Source organism: Salmo salar, chromosome 28 (assembly GCF_965601325.2).
Source record: "Salmo salar chromosome 28, fSalSal1, whole genome shotgun sequence".
Classification (NCBI taxonomy): Eukaryota; Metazoa; Chordata; class Actinopteri; order Salmoniformes; family Salmonidae; genus Salmo; species Salmo salar.
This window is the reverse complement of record NC_138318.1, coordinates 10,001,860-10,025,391: the sequence shown is the minus strand read 5'-3', so window position 1 is coordinate 10,025,391 and position 23,532 is coordinate 10,001,860. Positions and strand designations below refer to the sequence as shown.

General features: G+C 41.0%; 1 protein-coding gene across 1 annotated transcript in view; it reads left to right on the top strand.

The window, feature by feature from the left end:
- The first annotated feature begins 7,749 nt into the window (after positions 1–7,749).
- pcdh15b (protocadherin-related 15b) overlaps positions 7,750–23,532 on the top strand; it is a 204,932-nt gene continuing 189,149 nt past the window's right edge. The window contains exon 1 of the mRNA XM_082970434.1: positions 7,750–8,190. The gene's annotated coding sequence lies outside the window, so the exon portion shown is untranslated. The remainder of the gene's footprint in view (positions 8,191–23,532) is intronic.

Here is a 23,532-nt window from a genome sequence, read left to right as displayed (position 1 = left end):
AGACTAATGTTGAGGCTATCTTACAAACTAATATAACATCCAACCTTAAAATGAGTAACACATCTATGGCCACATTTTGAGGTTACTGCAACTATACATTTCGTCTTATGTTATCATATAAAGCGTGTATGTTCAAGATGGTGGGCGTAGGTTGTCACAGGTCTGTGGAGATATTCACAATTGCTGTAATAATCTGCGCAGAATCTCAATCGGCATTGATCACTTGCACCATGTATTTTTAATGGAATCTCAACTGCATTTATCACTAGGTGAGTGTCTGTTCGGTTGCCAAGACATCAAACAGTCCTTTGTTGCCGACAAGAAATTAAACCTATTTTAGCTGTAATTCCATCCTCCAGGATTGGCTTTCAGCACTGCTGCAGGTGGCCACAGGCACAGCCTCTCCCTCAGACAGCCTCTCAACAGACAGCTGGTTATCTCAGGGCACAGAGAAATTATGCTGGCTGTCCATCTCCAACTGATTGTAACTGTAAGTAAACAGCATGATTTTTTCATATTCTTTTTACTTTCTGTAACTACAATATGGACAGGGGCCTTTAGAGAAACCCACTTTTTAAAAAACAATACTAAATCATTGATATGGACTGAATACAGGGCAGAAGGGAAGTGACAACCCATAATATCTTAAATCTTAGACTTTGAATCAATGTCTTTCGAATTTGAGGTCTGGTATTTCGGGTTGATATTTTAGGAAATGTGTGCCTATTGAACTTACAGTACAATCCTTGAGTCTTTAAAGGGGCTCAGGCAGGTAAGTTAGGGTGCAAAGTAGTCACTTTTCACATAGTCACTTTTCAAGTAGTCACTTTTCAAGTAGTCACTTTTCCCACTGTGCTATGTTTCTGAGATTGTGTGTGTTTGTCACTGGTGAAGCATACAACCCTGCAGCCCCCGCCAGCCGGGGGGCCCCACAAGCTTTGGGGTGACTCACTCAATGATGACAGCTCGTCATCCAATCGCTCCATCTGAGGATGGAGCGATTAATTAATCTCTACCAGCTTGTCATCCATTGCAGTACTCCTCATGGTTCTGGAGACCATAGAAACAACACAAAAATAGGGTGGTGCATTCAAATCAAAACACTCTAGCTAACTAGATAGCTAGCTTGCTAGTAGTGTTGGCTAGTAATGTTGAAAGACCTTGAAAGAAAGGAAAACGATTTAAACAAAAACAACTATAAATGTAAAATATTTAATAAATGTACAGGAGCATGGCAGAATGGCAAAATGTGTAGGATAACAGGAAATTGTCTCCCAAACAAACCCGAAAATTATCAGCCTCATGGCAAAATGTGTAAAATAGCATGAGATTAGCTATAAAACTGCAAATGTTTCTCTGCCCCATGGTAAAAAAAATGACATTTAAATTATTATTTTTTTTTTTATATGTAAAACAATCAGATGGTATAGTGACATGTTTCCCCTCGTGTCATTGAGGGTTAAGAGGCTGTCACATAGAGGACAGACTGGCATAATGACAGTGTAAATCCGACACAAAAAAAACTAAGATGAATTGAGACCAAAAAGACTCAACTATTTAGATGTAGAAGAGTCTAGCTTATTTAGTCCCTGACAGCTGAGAGGACACAAGCATGCGTATGCTGTATGTCCAATGTCTGTCTGTCCTTTAGACGAAATGAGAAGGAAATTACTGTTGAAGATATAATTTGAGATGGTGGCTGAGACAAAAAGGGCGTAAAAGTACAATGTTTTGGAAACGCACTATTGCTTCATCTGATTAGTCTGTCGTAACTGGAATTTTACCAATTACATTTCAGACTCTCCAAATTGTAGGGAGACAAGGACCCTCTGTGAGGTGGCTGTGGATAATAAAAATAATCCTCTGGGACCTTAGTACTGATGGAAGCTCTCCTCAGATGGTATAGTGTCCTTGGTGCTTATACATACACTCAGTGACCAGTCTATTGGGTACCCCCCATTGCCTCCAGAACAGCCTGAATTCTTCAGTCATGGATTCTACAAGGTATGGCATTCAAAAGTTTCAAAATTATATCAAGGGACCTAACGTGTGCCAGGAAAACATTCCCCATACCATTACACCACCACCACCAGCCTGTACCATTGACACCAAGCCATGGACTCATGCTGCTTACTACAAACCCTGACCCTGCCATCAGCATGACACAAAAGGAACCGGGATTCGCCGGACCAGGCCATGTTTTCTATTTCTCAATTGTCCAGTGTTGGTGATCGCACGCTCACTGGAGCTGCTTGTTCTTGTTTTTAGCTGATAGGAGTGGAACTTGGTGTGGTCGTCTGCTGCAATAGCGCATCCGTGACAAGGACCGACGAGTTGTGCGTTCCGAGATGTCGTTCTGCACACCACTGTTGTACTGTGCCGTTATTTGCCTGTTTTTGTGGCCCGCCTGTTAGCTTGCATGATTCTTGACATTCTCCATCAACAAGCTTGTTTTCGCCCATTGCCGCTAACCTTATATTTGTTGCACCATTCTCTGTAAACCCTAGACACTGTCGGGCGTGAAAAGCTTAGGAGGCCGACCGGTTCTGAGATCCTGGAACCGGCGCGCCTGGCACCGACGATCATACCACGTTCAAAGTCGCTTAGGTCACTCGTTTTGTCCATTCTAACGTTCAATTGAACAGTAACTTAATGCCTCAATGCCTGTCTGTCTGCTTTATATAGCAAACCACAGCCACGTGAATTACTGTCTGTAGGAGTGAACCGTTTTCGTGAATGGGGTGGTGTGCTTAATAAATTGGCCACTGAGTGTACATTACCTCATTATATTCAACTCCTCAGTGAGTGGATCCTTAACATTAGATATTCCATGCTCTGCTTCGATATATAGATCAGGATAAATGTGTATTCTATTGCTGAGTTGGTTTCAAAAGCCCTTGAATTTGTGTGAATTGTTAATCGCCTGTTTAGAACATCATTGCAGTCGAATTTACAATGTCACTGATGAAAAATAATTATGGCATGATTTGCCCTTTTAAGTTGGCGGCCTACTGTTCTTGAAGGCTAGTGCGGAACTTGCAATGCAATGGAATGGTAATGCAATAGAAAAGCAATGGGGGTTTGCGTGAACTTTAAAAGGTGACTGTGGGTATGGAATTTCTAAAATGAGACTCCTGTATAGTTGAGTGGTGATGGAGATAATAAATGTCTTCTACAATAGGTTGAGACTGGGGTCATGGGAAATCAAATCTTAGTGCATTTTAAATGCCAGACTGTGCATGGCTGAAACCATTTTTAGAAAGACCATGTCTCTCTTGAGGTCAATCAGTCAACAGAGAACGGACAAAATAGCCTTCCAACATAGGGGCCATACTAAGCAATTTGCATTCATCTCAGTTTCAGAAAACAACAAGCTTAACAAACAATTGTTGGCAGCGGTCATACTAAAAGTGTGGTCTTGAATCTCACCATAATGAAGAAGAAATGTTACTCTTTTCACATATGCATTTGTTTAGTCATTTGTAGGCTCAGGATAGCAAGGAGCAGGGTGTGGGAACAAACACTAGAGCTTTTGGCACATTCTTGTGTATTCCCTCCTGTCCCAATTTTTTTTTTTATGAACTGCCAAGTAGACTCTTCCTGTTGAATACAAAACCAGCACAATTGCAGTGAGAGGTCTAGTGGGTGTATGAGCACCAAGGTTATTATAGCAAACTAAAACTAATCAGGAAAAAAAATGAAATAAAATAAACTGAAATAAAATAATTGAGAAACCCTTTTGAAAAACTAAAACTATACTGAAATTATTATCTTTGACTCCAAAAGCAACTGAAATAAAAAATAAAAAACATTGTACAAAAAATAAAATCGAATAGAGTTTTGTAGCTTTTTTTTCTAATGGGGTTTTCAAGATTCTGAATCTGGCCGGTAAATGCTGCCAAGAGATGGCGATGTTTCAAATAAACCTAGCTCGTGCATCACTGTCACAAGCTTTTTAGTCTCTCTAGTCAAGGCAAACGGTGGCCACTTTGAAGAATCTAAAATCTAAAATATATTTTGATTTGTTTAAACACTTTTTGGGTTACTACATGATTCCATATGTGTTATTTCATAGTTTTTATGTCTTCACTATTATCTTACAATGTAGAAAATAATAAAAATAAAGAAAAACCCTTGAATGAGTAGGTGTGTCCAAACTTTTGACTGGTACTGTATAAGGGGCTTCAAACCCCTTCATCATACAGTACATTCTTACCCCTCCCCTGTAAAACCATAGATCCCCTCAGCCATCGATTGGCATGCAGCTCATTGACCAGCTGATGACATCTTAATAGTTGTATAAGCACTATTAATCACTCATTACTTATGACTGAGGGTGGGACACCTTTGCGCCATCAGGCGTCTATATAGCGACCCTGTTGTGTCTGTATCTATATCTTTTCTTATTGTTACTCATATTCAAATGGGAAGAGCAAGCTTGGGGATATTTACTTGTTGCATAAAGGACAATCACATTAGTTCAGCTCTTGACATACAGTTGTGGACTGGAAACGTTGGGCAATCTCGTCATCCAACTTGATGTGGAGCTATAGACGGGACAATGCTAGAGGCCGTTTGTGCCATCTGTTGTGGGAGACTGCCACCGCCTTACAAGGAGAATTATAACAAACTCTTTCCCAATAGGATTTCAGAGGTTTCATTTTCACTTTTCTTGAGCTTGGCTCAAACATGACGCACTGTAACATTTGTGACAATGTGTTTTTTGTTTTTTGGAACGGTCATACCTTCGGCACCCTTGAAATCTTTACAGGGTCGTACCTATAGTTTTTGTTGATTATTCGTTTGAGGAGAAGCTGTGCACTATCATTAGCTTATTACCCAGCATTTGTGTATTATACTAAGGCATTTTCATCAAAAAAGCAAAGGAATGCCTTGACAAACTGATGGTTCTCTAAGGTTAACAACCTTAACCCTTGTCTCCAAGGACTAACCATTTATCAGCTGGCTGTTGTCCATGGCGCTGCAACACTCAAAGTAAATACTTTCTGGTGAAACTGATTTCAGGGTTTGTTGAACTTGTGGGATAAAGATGTTGCTAGGACATAAGGCCCACTCACTAATACTCTTCATCATCATCATCATGATCATCATCAAAACATAATACTCTTAGATCAAATAGCTTGAGGTGTAGATTGCAAACTGTAAAACGAAGATGTTTATCCTCCGCGTCTGGGCCAATTTACTGTCTCGGCATCCTACGACCCCTCCTCCTCAGCCTTGGATCATGTCATTAGACATGCCACCCGCTAACGCCCGACAGATACAGTGGGGGGAAAAAGTATTTGATCCCCTGCTGATTTTGTACGTTTGCCCACTGATAAAGAAAGGATCAGTCTATAATTTTAATGGTAGGTGTATTTGAACAGTGAGAGACAGAATAACAACAAAAATATCCAGAAAAACGCATGTCAAAAATGTTATAAAATTGATTTGCATTTTAATGGGAAATAAGTATTTGACCCCCTCTCAATCAGAAAGATTTCTGGCTCCCAGGTGTCTTTTATACAGGTAACGAGCTGAGATTAGGAGCACACTCTTAAAGGGAGTGCTCCTAACCGCAGCTTGTTACCTGTATAAAAGACACCTGTCTACAGAAGCAATCAATCAATCAGATTCCAAACTCTCCACCATGGCCAAGACCAAAGAGCTCTCCAAGGATGTCAGGGACAAGATTGTAGACCTACACAAGGCTGGAATGGGCTACCAGACCATCGCCAAGCAGCTTGGTGAGAAGGTGACAACATTTGATGTGATTATTCGCAAATGGAAGAAACACAAAAGAACTGTCAATATCCCTCGGCCTGGGGCTCCATGCAATATCTCACCTCGTGGGGTTGCAATGATCATGAGAACGGTGAGGAATCAGCCCAGAACTACACGGGAGGATCTTGTCAATGATCTCAAGGCAGCTGGGACCATAGTCACCAAGAAAACAATTGGTAACATACTACGCCGTGAAGGACTGAAATCCTGCAGCGCCCGCAAGGTCCCCTGCTCAAGAATACATATACATGCCCGTCTGAAGTTTGCCAATGAACATCTGAATGACTCAGAGGACAACTGGTGAAAGTGTTGTGGTCAGATGAGACCAAAACGGAGCACTTTGGCATCAACTCAACTCGCCGTGTTTGGAGGAGGAGGAATAATGTCTATGACCCCAAGAACACCATCTCCACCGTCAAACATGGAGGTGGAAGCATTATGCTTTGGGGGTGTTTTTCTGCTAAGGGGACAGGACAACTTCACCGCATCAAAGGGACGATGGATGGGGCCATGTACCGTCAAATCTTGGGTGAGAACATCCTTCCCTCAGCCAGGGCATTGAAAATGGGTCATGGATGGATATTCCAGCATGACAATGACCCAAAACACACGGCCAAGGCAACAAAAGAGTGGCTCAAGAAGAAGCACATTAAGGTCCTGGAGTGGCCTAGCCAGTCTCCAGACCTTAATCCCATAGAAAATCTGTGGATGGAGCTGAAGGTTCGAGTTGCCAAACGTCAGCCTCGAAACCTTAATGACTTGGAGAAGATCTGCAAAGAGGAGTGTGACAAAATCCCTCCTGAGATGTGTGCAAACCTGGTGGCCAACTACAAGAAACGTCTGACCTCTGTGATTGCCAACAAGGGTTTTGCCACCAAGTACTAAGTCATGTTTTGCAGACGGGTCAAATACTTATTTCCCTCATTAAAATGCTAATCATTTTATAACATTTTTGACATCTGTTTTTCTGGATTTTTGTTGTTGTTATTCTGTCTCTCACTGTTCAAATAAACCTACCATTAAAATTATAGACTGATCATTTCTTTGTAAGTGGGCAAACATACAAAATCAGCAGGGGATCAAATACTTTTTTCCCCACTGTAGAAGGTTTCAGATAGCGGTTTACCTCATGCACCCTTGACATCTAATTCATGAAGCAGAAGGTTGTCATTGAATTGAAAACAAATACCGTTTTGTGTGCCATGACATTTGTTCACAAATACTTTCTAGGCTAATTTCCTCAGTTTTAGACAGTGGTGAAAAAAGTAAAAAAATACCTTAATAGAAAATGACTCAAGTAAAAGTAAAAGTCACCCAGTAAAATTCTACTTGAGTAAAAGTCTAAAACTATTTGGTTTAAAATATACTTAAGTATCAAAAGTAAAAGTATAAATAGTTTCAAACTCCTTATATTAAACAAACCAGATTGTTGTTTTTTTTATTTTATTTACGGAAAGCCACAGGCACACTCCAACATTCAGACATCATTTACAAACGAAGCATGTGTGTTTAGTGAGTCCGCCAGATCAGAGGCAGTAGGGATGACCAGGGATGTTTGGTTGATAAGCACTTGAATTTGACTATTTTCCTGTCCTGCGAAGCATTCAAAATGTCATGAGTACTTTTGGGTGTCAAAGTAAAAGTTGTCAAAAATATAAATAGTAAAGCACAGATACCCCCCCCCCCCCAAAAAAAACAAAAAAAAATACTTAAGTATAGTACTTGAAAGTATTTTTACTTAAATTAAGTACTTTACACCACTGGTTTTGGACAATGATATTTTGGTATGCTGAAGGTTTAGTTAGCATTCTATCCCAGATTGTGATAGATATATTTATTATGAGAGCTTTTGAATAACACACTCATTAATATTTCACATAATCACCCCACCTATGTGTTTATTGGTTGTTTTCATTTTTACTCCACTTGACTTGTTAAAATTCTTACCTCTGAGGGTGGCGCTGGAGTTCAAGGAAATTATTTAGTGGCAAGATATCCTTTGGGTCTCTCTCTCTCTCTTCTGTCTCCCATACCGGCGCATTTAGTTCTAGCTCCGTCTTTCGGTCAACTGTCAGGAATAGAGAACAACATCAAGTATCGTTCACCTCTTTTCTGTCTCCATGAGGACTGAAACCTTCGGTGTTAAAGCAGAGAAGGCGGCCACGGCTCGCTGGTAGACGCAGAGGGAAAACTTTGCAAGTGCTCTGGAGGAAGCGAGATTCGCCCAGTGCGGTGGACGGGCGTTGATCCCCTCTCCCGGCGCAGCATATTAAGAAATTGTCGGAGCGTCAAAAGTGTAGGAATATCAATACATTCATGCTTTCCCTAATTTTGCCTGATTCCGTCACAGGCGTCGCTTGGTTTACGGAGGAAACGTATATTCTATTTTGAAAGCGCTGTAGGAAGGTAAGTTCGTTTCTTTTCCTTTTTTAGCGACATCGGTGGCGATGCAGCCTGTTGAAATGTAATATTCAGTAGGCTATATAGGCATATGTAATTTCATGCGATGCATCCCTCGGCTAATATATTATTTTGATCACAGTAGGTGAACAAGGAGAGCAATGTGCATAGAGAAGCCAAGTGAGAGGTTGTCAGCCCTTACCTAAAGATACATATTTTCTCCCTCTCTTTTTTTCCTCAGTGACTTTGCTCATTTTTTACTGTGAGATCAAGTTATAGCCTGTTTATAGTTGCTTTGATATTTTGTGAATTTGATATCGAATGAGCTTTACATTGATACAACCACTCCACAAGTACTGGACTGAAGGACTTCACAATAACTATTTTCCTGAAAAGGCAAGGCCATACAACACTATCAAAGACACTAAAGTGGGTCATTGATTGAATGTCTTTTGTTCAACAGGGTTCAGACGATTTAGATTCTAAAACACACACACACACACACACACACACACACACACACACACACAAATTTCATTGGCTTGTCTCTGCTTCTGATTATGGTTTGGTAAATGAATGGCAAACGGGTATCTGCATCACAAATACTACAGTATGCTGAGCCTGAGCTGGATGGAGGCAAGGCTGATTACAGAGGTCAAAAGCATTTCACTTGTGGGAGCAAGGTTGCCATTGTTTGACACATACAGTATTATTGTGATTCAGGAAGCTAAGGGGGTCTCGCACATGTCACATCTAACCTTTATTTGAACAAGCACAATGTTGCAGATGTTTTACATAGCCATGGGCCTATGGTACTGTACACTATACAAATATGTTATCATATGGTCAGCTAAATTTTGCTCATTTTTCTGTTGCCCACAACATTTAAACATATTTTCATGCCAAAGCACACATTACATCAAAGATAATCTAGAAAGGAAATCAATTAAATGTTTTCATCTAGCCCCTTTTCAAAAATGTGTGTGTGTGTGTGTGTGTGTCACTAGTCTACTCCCTCTGTGGAGGAGATGTGGGGTTGTGTAACCAATTTTGATTTTCCAGGGCACAGCAGCCATGCAATGCAGAGTGCGTGAAGTTTGACATACTGTATATATAATGGGGTGGCAGGGTAGCCTAGTGGTTAGTGCATTGGGCTAGTAACTGAAAGGTTGCAAGTTCAAATCCCCCAGCTGATGAGGTACAAATCTGTTGTTCTGTCCCTGAACAAGGCAGTTAACCCACTGTTCCAAGGCCGTCATTGAAAATAAGAATTTGTTCTTAAACTGACTTGCCTAGTTAAATAAAGGTAAAATAAAAATATATAAACGCAACATGTAAAGTGTTGGTCCCATGTTTCATGAGCTGAAATAAAATATCCCAGAAAGGTTCCATATGCACAAAAGCTTATTTCTCTAAAATATTGTGTACAAATGTATTTACGTCCCTGTTAGTGAGCATTTCTCCTTTGCCAAGATAGTCCATCCACCTGACAGGTTTGGCATATCAAGAAGCTGATTAACCACAATGATCATTACACAGGTGCACCTTGTGCTGGGGACAATAAAAGGCCACTCTAAAATATGCAGTTTTGTCTAACAACACAATGCCACAGATATCTCAAGTTTTGAAGCAGTGTGCAGTTGGCATGCTGACTGCAGGAATGTCCATCAGAGCTGTTGCCAGAGAATTTCATGTTAATTTCTCTACCATAAGCCACATCCAACTCTGTTTTAGAGAACCAACCTAACAACCGCAGACCATGTGTAACCCCGCCAGCCCAGGACTTTCACCTGCGAGATCGTCTGAGACCAGCCATCCGGACAGCTGCTGAAACTGTGGGTTTGCACAATCAAAGAATTTCTGCAAAAACTGGCAGAAAACGTCTCAGGGAAGCTCATCTGCATGCTCGTCGTCCTCACCAGGTTCTTGACCTGACTGCAGTTTGGTGTCGTAAATGACTTCAGTCGGCAAGTGCTTACCTTCGATGCCCACTGGCATGTTGGAGAAGTGTGCACTTCACAGATGAATCCTGGTCTCACCTGTACAGGGCAGATGGCAGACAGCGTATATGACACCATTTGGGCGAGCGGTTTGATGATGAAACATTGTGAACAGAGTGCCCCATGGTGGCGGTGGGGTTATGGTATGGGCAGGCATAAGCTACGGACAACACACACAGTTGCATTTTATCGATGGCAATTTGAATGGACAGAGGTACCGTGACGAGATCCTGAGGTATAGACCTATTGTCATGCAATTCATCCGCCGCCATCACCTCATGTTTCAGCATGATAATGCATGACCCCATGTCGCAAAGGTTCGGTACACAATTCCTGGAAGCTGAAAATGTACCAGTTCTTCCATGGCCTGCATACTCAACAGACATGTCACCCATTGAACATGTTTGGGATGCTCTGGATCGACGTGTATGACATCGTGTTCCAGTTCCCGCAAATATCCAGCAACTTTGCACAGCCATTAAAGAAGAGTGGGACAACATTCCACCGGCCACAATCAACAGCCTGATCAACTCTATGCAAATTAAATGTGCCGCACTGCATGAGGCAAATGGTGGTCGCAACAGATGCTGACTGGTTTTCTGATCCACGCCCCTACCTTTTAAAAAAAAAAAGTTATCGGTGACCAATAGATTCATATCTGTATTCCCAGTCATGTGAAATCCATAGATTAGGGCCTAATGAATTCATTTCAATTGACTGATTCCCTTATATGAACTCTAACTCAGTAAATCTTTGAAATTGTTGCATGTTTATATTTTTGTTCAGTGTACAAACTAAAACATCTCAAGGCTTATGCATCCTAGCAAATTAATGTGATATCAACCACTCAAATCGTTGTCGTCAATATACAGTGCCTTCAGAAAGTATTCATACGCCTTGACCTATTCCACATTTTGTTGTTACGGCCTTAATTCAAAATTAATTCAATATTTTTTTTAAATCTCACCCATCTACACACAATACCCAATAATGACAAAGTGAAAACATGTTTGTAGCAAATTTATTGAAAATGAAATACAGAAATATCTCTTTTATAAGTATTCACATCCCTGTTAGAATCACCTTTGGCAACGATTACAAGTTCATTTCTTTGCCACATTTTTTGCTGTTTCACTTTAGTGCCTTACTGCAAACAGGATGCAGGTTTTGGAATATTTTTATTGTGTACAGACTTCCTTCGTTTCAATCTGTCATTTAGGTTAGTATTGAGGAGGAACTACAATGTTGTTGATCCATCCTCAGTTTTATCCTATCCATCCTCAGTTTTATCCTATCACAGCCATTAAACTCTAACTGTTTTAATGTCAACATTGGCCTCATGGTGAAATCCCTGAACGGTTTCCTTCCTATCCGGCACTGAGTTAGGAAGGACGCCTGTATCTTTAGTGACTGGGTGTAATCATACACCATCCAAAATGTAATTAATAACTTCATTCTGCTCAAAGGGATATCTCGTTGATTATAGTCACAGCCGTGTAAATCCCCGCTAAGCAGATCCCTCGTCGGCCCTGAAAGAACTTCCCTGGACTATGTAAACTGGAAACCATACATCCTGAGGCTGCATTTATTGTAGCTGGGGATATTAACAAAGCTATGAACCATACTTCCTAAATTCTCTCAGCATATCGAATGCGCGACAAGAGCTGGTAGCTTTCTGGATCATTGCTACTCAAACTTCCGGGATGCATACAAAGCCCTCCCCCGCCTGACCATGACTCTATTTTGTTGCGCCCAGCCTATAGACAGAAACTAAAACAGGAAACGCCCGTTCTCAGGTCAATACAGCCCTGGTCTGACCAATCGAATTCCACGCTTCAAGATTCCTTTGATCACGTGGACTGTGATATGTTCCTGATAGCCTCAGACAATAACATTGACGTATACGCTGACTTGGTGAGCGACTTTATTAGCAAATGCATCGGAGATGTCGTTCCCTCTGTGACCATTATAATCTTCCCTAACCATAAACCGTGGATTGATGGCAGCATTCGCACGAAACTGAAAGCGCGAGCCACAGCTTTTATTGATGGCAAGGCAACCGGAAACACGACTGAATACAAACAGTGCAGCTATTCCCTCCACAAGGCAATCAAACAAGTGTCAGTATAGAGAAAAAGTAGAGTCGCTTTTCAACGGCTCAAACATGAGACGTATGTGGCAGGGTCTACAGTCAATCACGCATTACAAAAAGAAAACCAGCCCCGTCGCGGACACCGACGTCTTGCTCCCAGACAAATTACATAACTTCTTTGCTTGCTCTGTGGTATCAGGAAAATAACCTCTCACTAAAACGTCAACAAAATAAAGGAGATGATTGTGGACTTCAGGAAACAGCAGGGGGAGTACCCCCCCATCCCATCCACATCGACGGGACAGTGGTGGAGAAGGTGGAAAGTTTTAAGTTCCTTGGCGTACACATTACGGGCAAACTGAAATGGGCCACCCACACAGACAACGTGGTGAAGAAGGCGCAGCATCGCCTCTTCAACCTCAAGAGGCTGAAGAAATTTGGCTTGTCATCAAAAACACTCACAAACTTCTACTGATGCACAATCGAGCGTGTCCTGTTGGGATGTATCACCACCTGGTACGGCAATTACAGCGCCCTTCTATCACCACCTGTTACGGCAATTACACCGCCCTTAACCGCAAGGCTCACCGGGGGCAAACTACCTGCCCTCCAGGACACCTACACCACCCGGTGTCACAGGAAGGCCAAAAAGATCATCAAGAACAACAACCACCCGAGCCACTGGCTGTTCATCCCGCTATCATCCAGAAGGCGAGGTCAGTACAGGTGCATCAAAGCTGGGACCGAGAGTCTGAAAAACAGCTTCTATCTCAAGGCCATCAGACTGTTAATCAGCCATCACTAACATAGAGAGGCTGCTGCCAACATACAGACTCAAATCTCTGGCCACTTAAATAAACTGACTTAATAAAGGTATCATTAGTCACTTTTAATAATGCCACTTTAATGTTTACATCGCTCATCCATATATTTATATGTACATATTCTTATTCATCCCTTTACATTTGTGTGTATAAGGTAGTTGTTGTGAATTTGTTAGATTTTACTGCATAGGTGGAACTAGAAGCACAAGAATTTTGCTACACTCGCATTAACATCTGCTAACCATGTGTATGTGACCAATAAAATTTGATTTGATTTTGATTTAATGTCAGCTTTTTTTTACCCATCTACCAATACCTACCCCTCTTTGCGAGGTATTGGAAAACCTCCTCGTCTTTGTTGTTGAATCTGTGTTTGAAATTCACTGCTCGACTGAGGGACCTTACCGGTAATTGTACATGTGGGGTACAGAGATGAGGTAGTCATAAATAAATCATGTTAAACACTATTGCACGCATGGACTCACTCTGTAACTTATTATGTGACTTGTTAAGCACATTTTTATGCTGAACTTATTTAGGCTTGCAATAACAAAGGGGTTTCAGATTTTAATTTAATTCATTAGCCAACATTTAAAAAAACATAATTCCACTTTGACGTTATGGAGTATTGTGAGTAGGCCAGTGTTGCAACATCTAAATTGAACCCATTTAAAATTCAGGCTGTAACACAACAAAATGTGGAAAAAGTCAAGGGGTGTGAATACTTTATGAAGGCACTGTATCCAGGTATAACATGTCAAAGCTACATTTAGGTGAAATTTACAATACAGTGCTTTCATTTCGATGTCATCATAAAATATTGAAATACCCAGAGCAGTCAAAAACTAGATTTTACTGTGTTTTTATATATACTTCCACACTATGAAGTTGGAATAATACTGTGAAATTTAGAAAATGATGAAAATGCATTTTTATTGTGAGAGCTGTTTGAAAAGACAGCCTGAACTTTCAGCCTGTTTTGGTGGGATGGAATTTTGGCCTGCCTGGTGACATCACCAGGTAAATTAATTAATTAGTTCTGAAGCTAAGCAGTGTTGGTCCTTGATGGGAGACCAGATGCTGCTAGAAGGGGTTTTGGATGGCCAGTAGGAGGCACTTTTTCCTCCCAATGCCCCAGGGCAGTGATTGTGGACATTGCCCTGTGTAGGGTGCTGTCTTTTGGATGGGACGTTAATGAGGTGTTCCAATTCTCTGTGGCTACTGAAGATCCTATGGCACTTATCATAAGAGTAGGGGTGTTAACCAATGTTCTGTCTAAGCTGTCTAAGCCCTTGGTCTGCCACTCAGAAGAAATATAGAAAATATCGGCCCGCGCAGAGAAGCACGAGATTGAACTTCACTCAACTTTCAAGAGTTTACTCCTTTAGTTAACACTATCATCATTTTGCTCTGTGGAAATTGTGATTGAATCAACGCAATATTAGCCACTTTCAATTTAACATACAGAAACAAATCTAACTGCAAGAGATTTTCTTGTAGGAATAGCGCATTGGAGTAGGATTCTATTGCATTGTCAGGCACGACTCAGACCGATGCGCCATAACCAATCAGAGCTGCAGTAGACCTATATGCAAATAGCCATTGCCATATTTGGATATGTGCCATTCACTTTGAGTTGGACATTTTTTACACCATGAGCGGTCGCAAGTAGATGCGCTTGTTTTGAGATCAGAGCGAGAGCTGCGTGTAGCCACCTGTGCACGTGTTCATATTCTTTGAGAGTTATTAGCCCAGTTATAGATCATTTCTAGTCAACAATGGGGGAGTGGCTGCTTCCTACAACAGCACAAATTTGTTCATTTCTAGCAATCTTTGAAAGGCGAGTCAGGTAAAGAACTTTTTATGTCTTAATGCGGCAGTGAATACGCTAAGTAGCCAATAGGCAGAGGGTAGCATAGTTTGTCTGATTCTCTGTAATAATGGTGTCGGAATAATAATTCATTTTATTTTGTGAAGTGGTTTCTTGCAGCAAACAACAATTTCGGGCATCTCCTTGTATGAAGGACAACTGTGGTCTTCCCTGTGGCTCAGTTGGTAGAGCATGGTGTTTGCAATGCCAGCGTGGTGTGTACAACGCAAGGGTTGTGGGTTCGATTCCCACGTGGGGCCAGTACAACAACAAAAAAATGTATGCATTCACTACTGTAAGTTGCTCTGGATAAGAGTGTCTGCTAAATGACTAAAATGTAAATGTAAAATGGATAAACAGGTTATTTTCAATTCCTGCATGTTTTTTTTTTCAAGTCTCATGGAATGATCACCACAAATTGGCTGCTACTGTAGACTGAGTGATAGAACAGCTATTTCAATTTTAAATGTTATGGTATGCATTTCTCTGCATTGTTTTTGGTAGGCCTACATTATGGTCAAATAGCCACAGTAGCCTACTTGGCCACTGTTAAAAGTGTAACTTAAAGTGGGTACAGCCTCATTGTTCACAGTAAACGCACACTGGAAGTTGCGCTCAGCAGACCTGAAATTTGCTCCGTGCCCACATTTTTTTTTGTGGGAACATTGGTGCTAACCCCGGCTAAATTCATGTCCACCTACACTAATCATCCTTATTTTCCAATTGCCTCATTCCTCTCCCCTGTAACTATTCCCCAGGTCGTTGCTGTAAATAAGAATGTGTTCTCAGTCAACTTACCTGGTAAATAAGGGTAAAAAAATGTATTATAAAAGCTAGTCTTCAGTTTTCCTTAGGTCACTCCCACACAGTCCTAGAAAAAATTATTGCTTGAGATATTGTTCTTGCTAAGAAGCTATTTATGTTTTCAATTAAAATGGTCAAAAAGAAACAATCACAGGTAGGTACTTAATTATTACTCAAATTATTTTATATTGAGATGAAAACGGCTGCATTGGGCCTTTAAAATCCATGGCAATAAAAAAAAAAACATCTGTATTTATCCAATATGTACTGTTGTATGCCCCAACATGGCTATAGCTTAATTCACTTCTACGCTTGCTCTTGGATTTAGAAACAAATTGCTCTGTACTGAGAGCCCTGGAAAATCCATTGCAATGTATCTAAGAAGGTCTCAACATTTTTAGACTTCATATTCATAATCTCCAGCACCACCCCAACATCAACATATGTGAAAATGTGTTTCTATGTTTTGTAGTAAAAAAGATAAAGAATAGTGTTTCCAATGACATCATCAACCAATTAGTTGACAATTAGTAGGCAATGCCTACTCACAATTGGTCAAATTCACACGATGCACACCAATGATGTCATTGGAAACACTTATCTTCCTCTCTATGTTTTGTAGTAAAAAAGATAAACACACCATTTTCACATATGTTGATGTTTGGGTGGTGCTAGAGATGATGAATATGAAGTCGAAACATTGTGAAGTTTCCCTTTTTAATAATCAATATTCATGAATGTAAATTGATTAGCCAACTCTACAGTTAGAACAGGTGCCGGCTCAATAAGAAGAAGCATTGTTCCCTGCTTTATGTTTTCATCTTCCAATAAGTTGGCATGGGTGGGGTGTAGTGGGCAAGATGTACAGTATATACACAACTAGCCAAGAGACCACATAAACAAACTCAATACCACATGTCCATATGGCAGGTGAAGTAATACTTCACCCTCCGAATTAAAGTTTGTCAGACATTTTACTAACCCAAGCTGAGTCTGTGGTCCACGCGATCTGTTGTGTAGATCCTATTATATGCGTTATGCATTTCATCTTAATCCCACATGAATTGGAAAGCCTGGCACCGTGTTATTTTATACAATTAGCTGCTGCCAATCTTTACGGTTCTTCGGGGATTGAGATCCAAATGGGGGACTCCGTTCTACTTTAGACCTCTTTTGAGGTAAGCTATACTGTCAAGAGACGTTGATTTGGGACGGATTATTCCTTTAGAGTACCATGGAGTATGTGTCAGTCTAGGTGGTTGATAGGCAAAGAGAGAGAACATACTGCATAGCAAAGGGAGTCCATCTGCAAAGTCTGACTGATGAATATCTTGTTAGTATGAAGTCTAAAATCTGCTCCATATTGCTCTGCTCACAAGGTACCATACTGTGCTGCGTAATCTCTAGAAGACTCTGCAAACCAAGGAACTACGTTGCATACACAGGATGTTTGCAGTCTGTAAGAGCATATACAGGACAACAACAGTATCGCTACATCGGGCACTATAAAATCTGCGTTGCGGAGAACACGAACGTAGTGGAATTGAATGCCTCCCGAGTGGCGCAGGGGTCTAAGGCACTGCATCACAATGCTTAATCCATGAGGCGTCACTACAGGCCTGGTTTCATTCCCAGGCTGTATCACAACTGTCCGTGACCTGGAGTCCCATAGGGCGGCACACAATTGGCCCAGCGTCGTCCGGGTTAGGGGAGAGTTCGGCCGGGGGGGCTTTACTTGGCTCTAGTGACTCCTTGTGGCGTGCCGGGAGCCTGCAAGCTGACTCAGTCGTCAGTTGAACGGTGTTTGCGCTGACCCATTGGTGCAGCTGGCATCCGGGTTAAGCAGGGGGTGACGCAGTTTGATGGGTCATGTATATGAGGAAGAGTAACTTGACCTTCACCTCTCCCGAGCCCGTTGGGGAGTTGCAGCGATGAGACAAGATTGTAATTGGATTGCAGTTGGATATCATGAAATTGGGAAGAAAAAGGGGTAAAATATCTATATATTTTTAATTTAGGATATCAACTAAATGTATTGAACTTTATTAGAAATAGCTTCAATTTGCTCAAGTTAATCATATGATATGAACAAAAGGTGTCAGTGATTCACTTCCTGCATCTTTCTGAAACGGCACAGGAATGCTCCTGTCTGTGTTTGCGAGGCGTGCGCATGTCTACACTTTGTGTAGCCATTATAGAGGATGTAAATGTTAACCTTCTTCTCTGGTAGAGATGGAACGGCTTTCCCAAAAACCTTCTAAATGAAATGTTCACTACAAAGTAGCCTATGCCTACCTGGCAGAGTGATTCAGTATCATGATTACTTGCATCTATCCAGTGGCCATTTTGTTTTGCAAACTCTACAGTCACATGGGTGCTACAGAAACATCTCCAACCAAACAATGGTCTCTTGCTGGTGCGCAATTGCATTAATGGGTAACTACACCCCAAAATTCAAATTTCGTACATTTTTCCCAGACCTCAAAAGTCGTCTCCTGATGTGGTTTAAGCGTTGTTGTGGACTTAGAACATCCAATGTTGGCGTTGTTTCTATTAAAAAGATTGATTTTGAGCATGAACCTGGGGGAAAAAAAAAAAAAACGGGGAAAAGGGAAACCTGGAAAAACAAAACAGAGACAACAAAATTTGTGAAAAAAACAAAACGGAAACAGATTTCATAGGGCCTTACATACTCTAGCCTACACACTCACTCACTCACTCACTCACTCACTCACTCACTCACTCACTCACTCACTCACTCACTCACTCACTCACTCACTCACTCACTCACCACTCCCCCCCCCCCCCCCGTTTGTTCTTCTATCAACATTGTTGAATCTACTGGTGTGATCTCTGAGGATTTGTAAAATAGATTTTTGTGGATGTTGAATGTAAATATTTAATGAATTTATTTGGGCTGTATCTTCTTACAGCTTGCGATGGTGAATGTGTCAAAGGAAAGACATGAAAGCTGTAATGTGTTTCGAAAAAACAAGTTTCCCTTTTATCTCAAACTGCAGCCTGTAAGCCTACCTTTTGACTTCTCATTTATGGTGCAGAAATGTATTGCCTGCTACTCAGTCATGGAGATGAGATGGGATCTGTGCTTGTTGTATTCATATCTCGTTCTCTCCATCTTCTACCTTATTTGGCCATACAATGACCTTAGATATGGCCATTTGTTAAACATGCGTGAGGTGGACATCTTTCTTGGCTCGATGATTCTGTGATTATCAAACTTTGCATTAGCTCTAATTGCACACAGAATGTGTTCAGGGAATGTTTTAATTGAAAACATTTACAAAGAGTGAACGAGGGGAATTACGCCCTTATATTAATTCATTAGTTTTCAATTATTTCATTGATTAACATCGTCAGAATTAAAATATAGATTTAATTACCGAGAGTCAAGCCGATTTAATGTTGTTGCTGCATTTGGTGTGTCTCAGTCACAAATCACCCATGGATTTAATTAAAATTTCCAGGGTATGCAAACAAAGCACAATCGTCACCCTAGTTTCCCCTCCGTGTCACTCGCCGGTTCCTTTCCACTGCCCAAGAGGGATGTGGAAGGTAATCTACTGGAGAATGGAATTCTCCATAACCATGTTGTGCCACGCGACTATGTCTCAGCAGGCACCTTCTGATAGGCTAGTCCACTCACTGCAATGTAGTTCAATCTCGCCCGGTGATACAGTATTCCATCACTGATGCACCCGGACTCGGCTCACTAACCATTCTAGTTAGCTATGTTCTTGACCTTTTTTAAACTGGTCCTCAAAGTTGCTCACAAGCGTTGAATCTCGCTCTCAAGGGCTGGCAGCGTCCCTGATAACATTTTAAGATGTGCCCTATACTTCTGTTTTTGTTTCCAGTCTTGAACAGAGTTTTATGTGGTTGCATTTGGACTTGGAATTATTTGGAGGCTTCGAACATGAGCAATGCAAGATAAATGCATCTCATTACAATCATACTTTCATTTTTTTAAGGCTCAAAAGATGATGCTGATATCCATAACAGATCAATGCTTAATCCCTAAATGCTGCTGTTTTGACTACTAGATGACCATAAGAGAACTCCTACAGAATGACGTCTTCATCGTTACAGGTGTTTATACTGTATCTCAACATTAGGGCCATGAAGATAGAGGCTTTTATTGTCTTGTTGCTCCCAGATCTAGAGCCACGTTTCTGTTTTTCATGACATGCGTAGGATCTTAATTTGATCACTCTGTTGTTGCTGAGAATTTTACAGCAGCCCAGGAAATGCAGATGAGCTTTGTGATTTTACATAAATTCACTGAAAACCTGCAATAACGCACAGTTCTATGAACAGTATTGCGCTTTTCACGTAGTGTAGTTTTGTCCAGCTAATAGCCTAACCACCGATCAAGCAACGTTATGTACTAATTGTTCATATCCTGTTGCTGCAGGATTATTCTGCTGCAACAATACGGGTCAAATTAAGATCCTACAACTGTGCTTTCTTTTTTTCCCCTCCAGCTTGGTTAATAAATGTGCAAGACAGAGGTTGTGTTTTTCTTATGTGCACCATATTAAATACCTGATTAAGTTCAGTAATGGCCGTGGGAGGAAATCAGGGTGTAAGATCAAAATCAGAGTGCTTTCATGTATAAATTGTGAAATGGAAAAGTGTGTAGGGGTGGGTGGTGCTATAATATTACTGATGTCAAGGCATTGCCACTGTGTTCCAATTCAAGTGCAGAGAGGCTTGACTGAGAAGATCGCCCCTATTTTATTGCATCTTTGAGGGAAAAAGCATCTTAACTGCTCTTTCAGGAAGTGTGTTTTCCACTGACGATTAGTGCAAGGCCTCCTTAGCTTACTGACTCTGACTTCTAGTATCACCACCAGCACCATTATATTACCACTAATACCATTGCGACTGTTACTTCCACTACCCCTACAGCTACCAGTGCTCTGACTAAAACTGTAACATGAAAGGTGTCTATCAGACCAGTTTAGGACCTCAGTCGACAAGTTCTACGATTATATGAATGACTGATGACCGTTTTTGAAATCTGTTCAGTGGGCACATGAAGAATTTCGATACGGTCAAGCTGACAGAACCAAACATATTTATCTGGGGATTTACTATCTTTAACATGGTGTTAATAATACAGTAGGATACTAATAATTTAATGTCTATCATTTAATAATAATAAAGTATTCATAAGTGTGAATCACTTCTCCAGAAATATCTCTTCAGACTCCTCATATCCTTCTTCAGCTGAGCAAGAGTAAAATACCGTAGACCTTGGAGTTGAGCCAAAGAGGGGTAGAGAGGGGTAGAGAGGGGTAGAGAGGGGTAGAGAGGTAGGTAGAGGTAGAGAGAGAGAGGTAGAGAGGTAGAGAGAGTGAGGTAGGTAGAGAGAGAGAGAGGTAGGTAGAGAGAGAGAGGTAGGTAGAGAGCGAGATTATCATCTACTGGTTGATGCCTTATCTCTCACTATGGCATCCAACTGTCAGAGGAAGTCCAAACAGGCTAGTCTTTTTGGAAAACAGTCAACATATTGTAGTCAAGAACATTAAGATAACTCCTTCAGGTCAGAGTCATACTTTTTTTTTTCTTCTTCTAAAAGCAGTCTTCTCTGGCATTTTGTTGTGATATTTCTCTGTGGGTGTTCTGTACACTTGTACATTCTGTTTCATGAACCAAGCTGGGATATAGACTGAGGATAAGTCAAGGTTTTTGGCCACTCTCTAGCGTCAAGGTGACAACATATAAGCATTGTGCTAGCAACGTTGACACCATAACAAAAATGATACCACACGGATAGTCACAGTACATATCCTCACGGTGGATACAGGATCAGAGGTGGAAATTGCATCATATCTAATTTGGGTTGATTCCTACAAGTAGTCTTTTAACATTTTTTTTAGTTCTAATTCTTCTCAAAGCAAGAAACATCTCGGAAGAAATGTGACGGGCAGTACTAGGCTACATGAGAAAGAGGAGAGAGCAGGATAAGGAGACTGAGTGTCTAATGAGTACAAGGCGTGGGGCTGTGAGCGGGGCTTACGGATTCGGCAAAGTCTTGGAACTCTTGTCAATGCCACTTTGAAGTTAATGGATGACATGCAATTAAAAAGTCTGGGCTAAAAATTCAATCTAATCCATTTGAGTAGGGAATCTGTGGATGCAGGATTTATTTTTTTTACCCTCCGATAAGACCATGCCTTTTCCTAAAACTCCACACAGGATTGTAGAGAATTAGTGTATATTTATAGGTAGAAATGCACTCTTCTGACTGCCTTTTTTTAATTTGACTTAATTTGAGGAAAGCAGCATTCATAAACCTTCATGAGCAAATGGCTGGGTTGAATACCTGTACCTAATCATGGATTTAAGACAAGCTCTCTTAAACAACTGCCTGAGGCTCCACGGTCTGTTTGAAATAATATCTGTTTGAACTCGGGGCTAGTGTAGAGAGACTACATTTACGGCTACCGGCTGGATACATTTGACTGTTAGTGTTCAGCGTAAGAGTTTGGGGTCTGGAATAGCCATCTGGGAGAGTTGCCAGGTTGGGTCCTGACAACCAATTTAAACATGGTGGGTGGTGTGAGGCTATTATTCCAGAATGTAGGCACCGCTACAGTAGATACAGAGTAGGAGGGACTAACATCTCTCTAAGCACTTCTCACATCTCTGAAAGCATTCTCATTGAGACATGCTTCTGTCTCTAAAGACATTGCTCTAGCATTGTTCTCCACCGAATAACATTAGATCCTTGGCCTCCGGGAATCTGTCATCATCCCACTGGTTATAGAGATGTTTATTTAAGATATTAACATACGGTTGAATTCTTCTATAGAGAGAGAAACTCTCCCTATGTAATGTTTCATCAGCCTGTGGTACTCCTTGGACACATGAAGGTTACTATTGAACATGATTTGTTTGGTAATTACTAACTATAAACTACTGGGGCTGTGTCCTCCTTTCTTTGTCCTCATTGCATCACATTTTGAAAATAAGGCCCTCTTTTTATTGCCCTGGGATTGCTGTGCGCCATCATTAGTCAGGAGGGAGATATCCCAACACCCTCTCTAATTTAGTGGTCCTCGAGGGACGTCCTCAGCATGGTAATCACTATTGCCCTGGTTTTTGGCAATGAACTTTCAGCGTAAGTGCAACATTCATATTGGTTTTTTTATTTTTTTTATTAAGATTTGATTTATTTCAACGTTTTTTTTCCAATGTGTTTTTTTCTGTGTGAACATCAGTTGCTAAGAACAATTCAGTCGTATCTCAAAGCACTTTCAGTGCAACAAAAGAGAAAGATAAAAAAGAAAGCACAGGTCTACTCATAGACTTTAGCTCTCCTCCTTCTCTAGGGTGACATTTAATTAACGAAAACAACATTATCGGTAGGTCAAGTGCCAAGGCTTTGAGCATAAAGACCTCTGAAGGAGTAGTATGAAGAGCGTGCACTGACTGAGCCGTGTCCGTTAGTACATTCCATAGGGAAGGGCACCGGCTGATTTTATTCAACCTAAATAGGATACATGCTTGTTTGAACACCGCAAATGACTTATGAAACGCTATGACAGGCCTGGCATAAGTGTGACAAAGGAAGTTGAAATAATACCATACATTATTTGTCACTGGCTGGAAACGATGGGCCAATTCAGTGCTTGGAACTCCCCCTCGTCTCACAAATGGCTAGCATTTATAGCTCGACAGAGAAGTTGACTTGTGCTAAGTGAGGTGACAAGGTAGCTTGACAATGTTAGA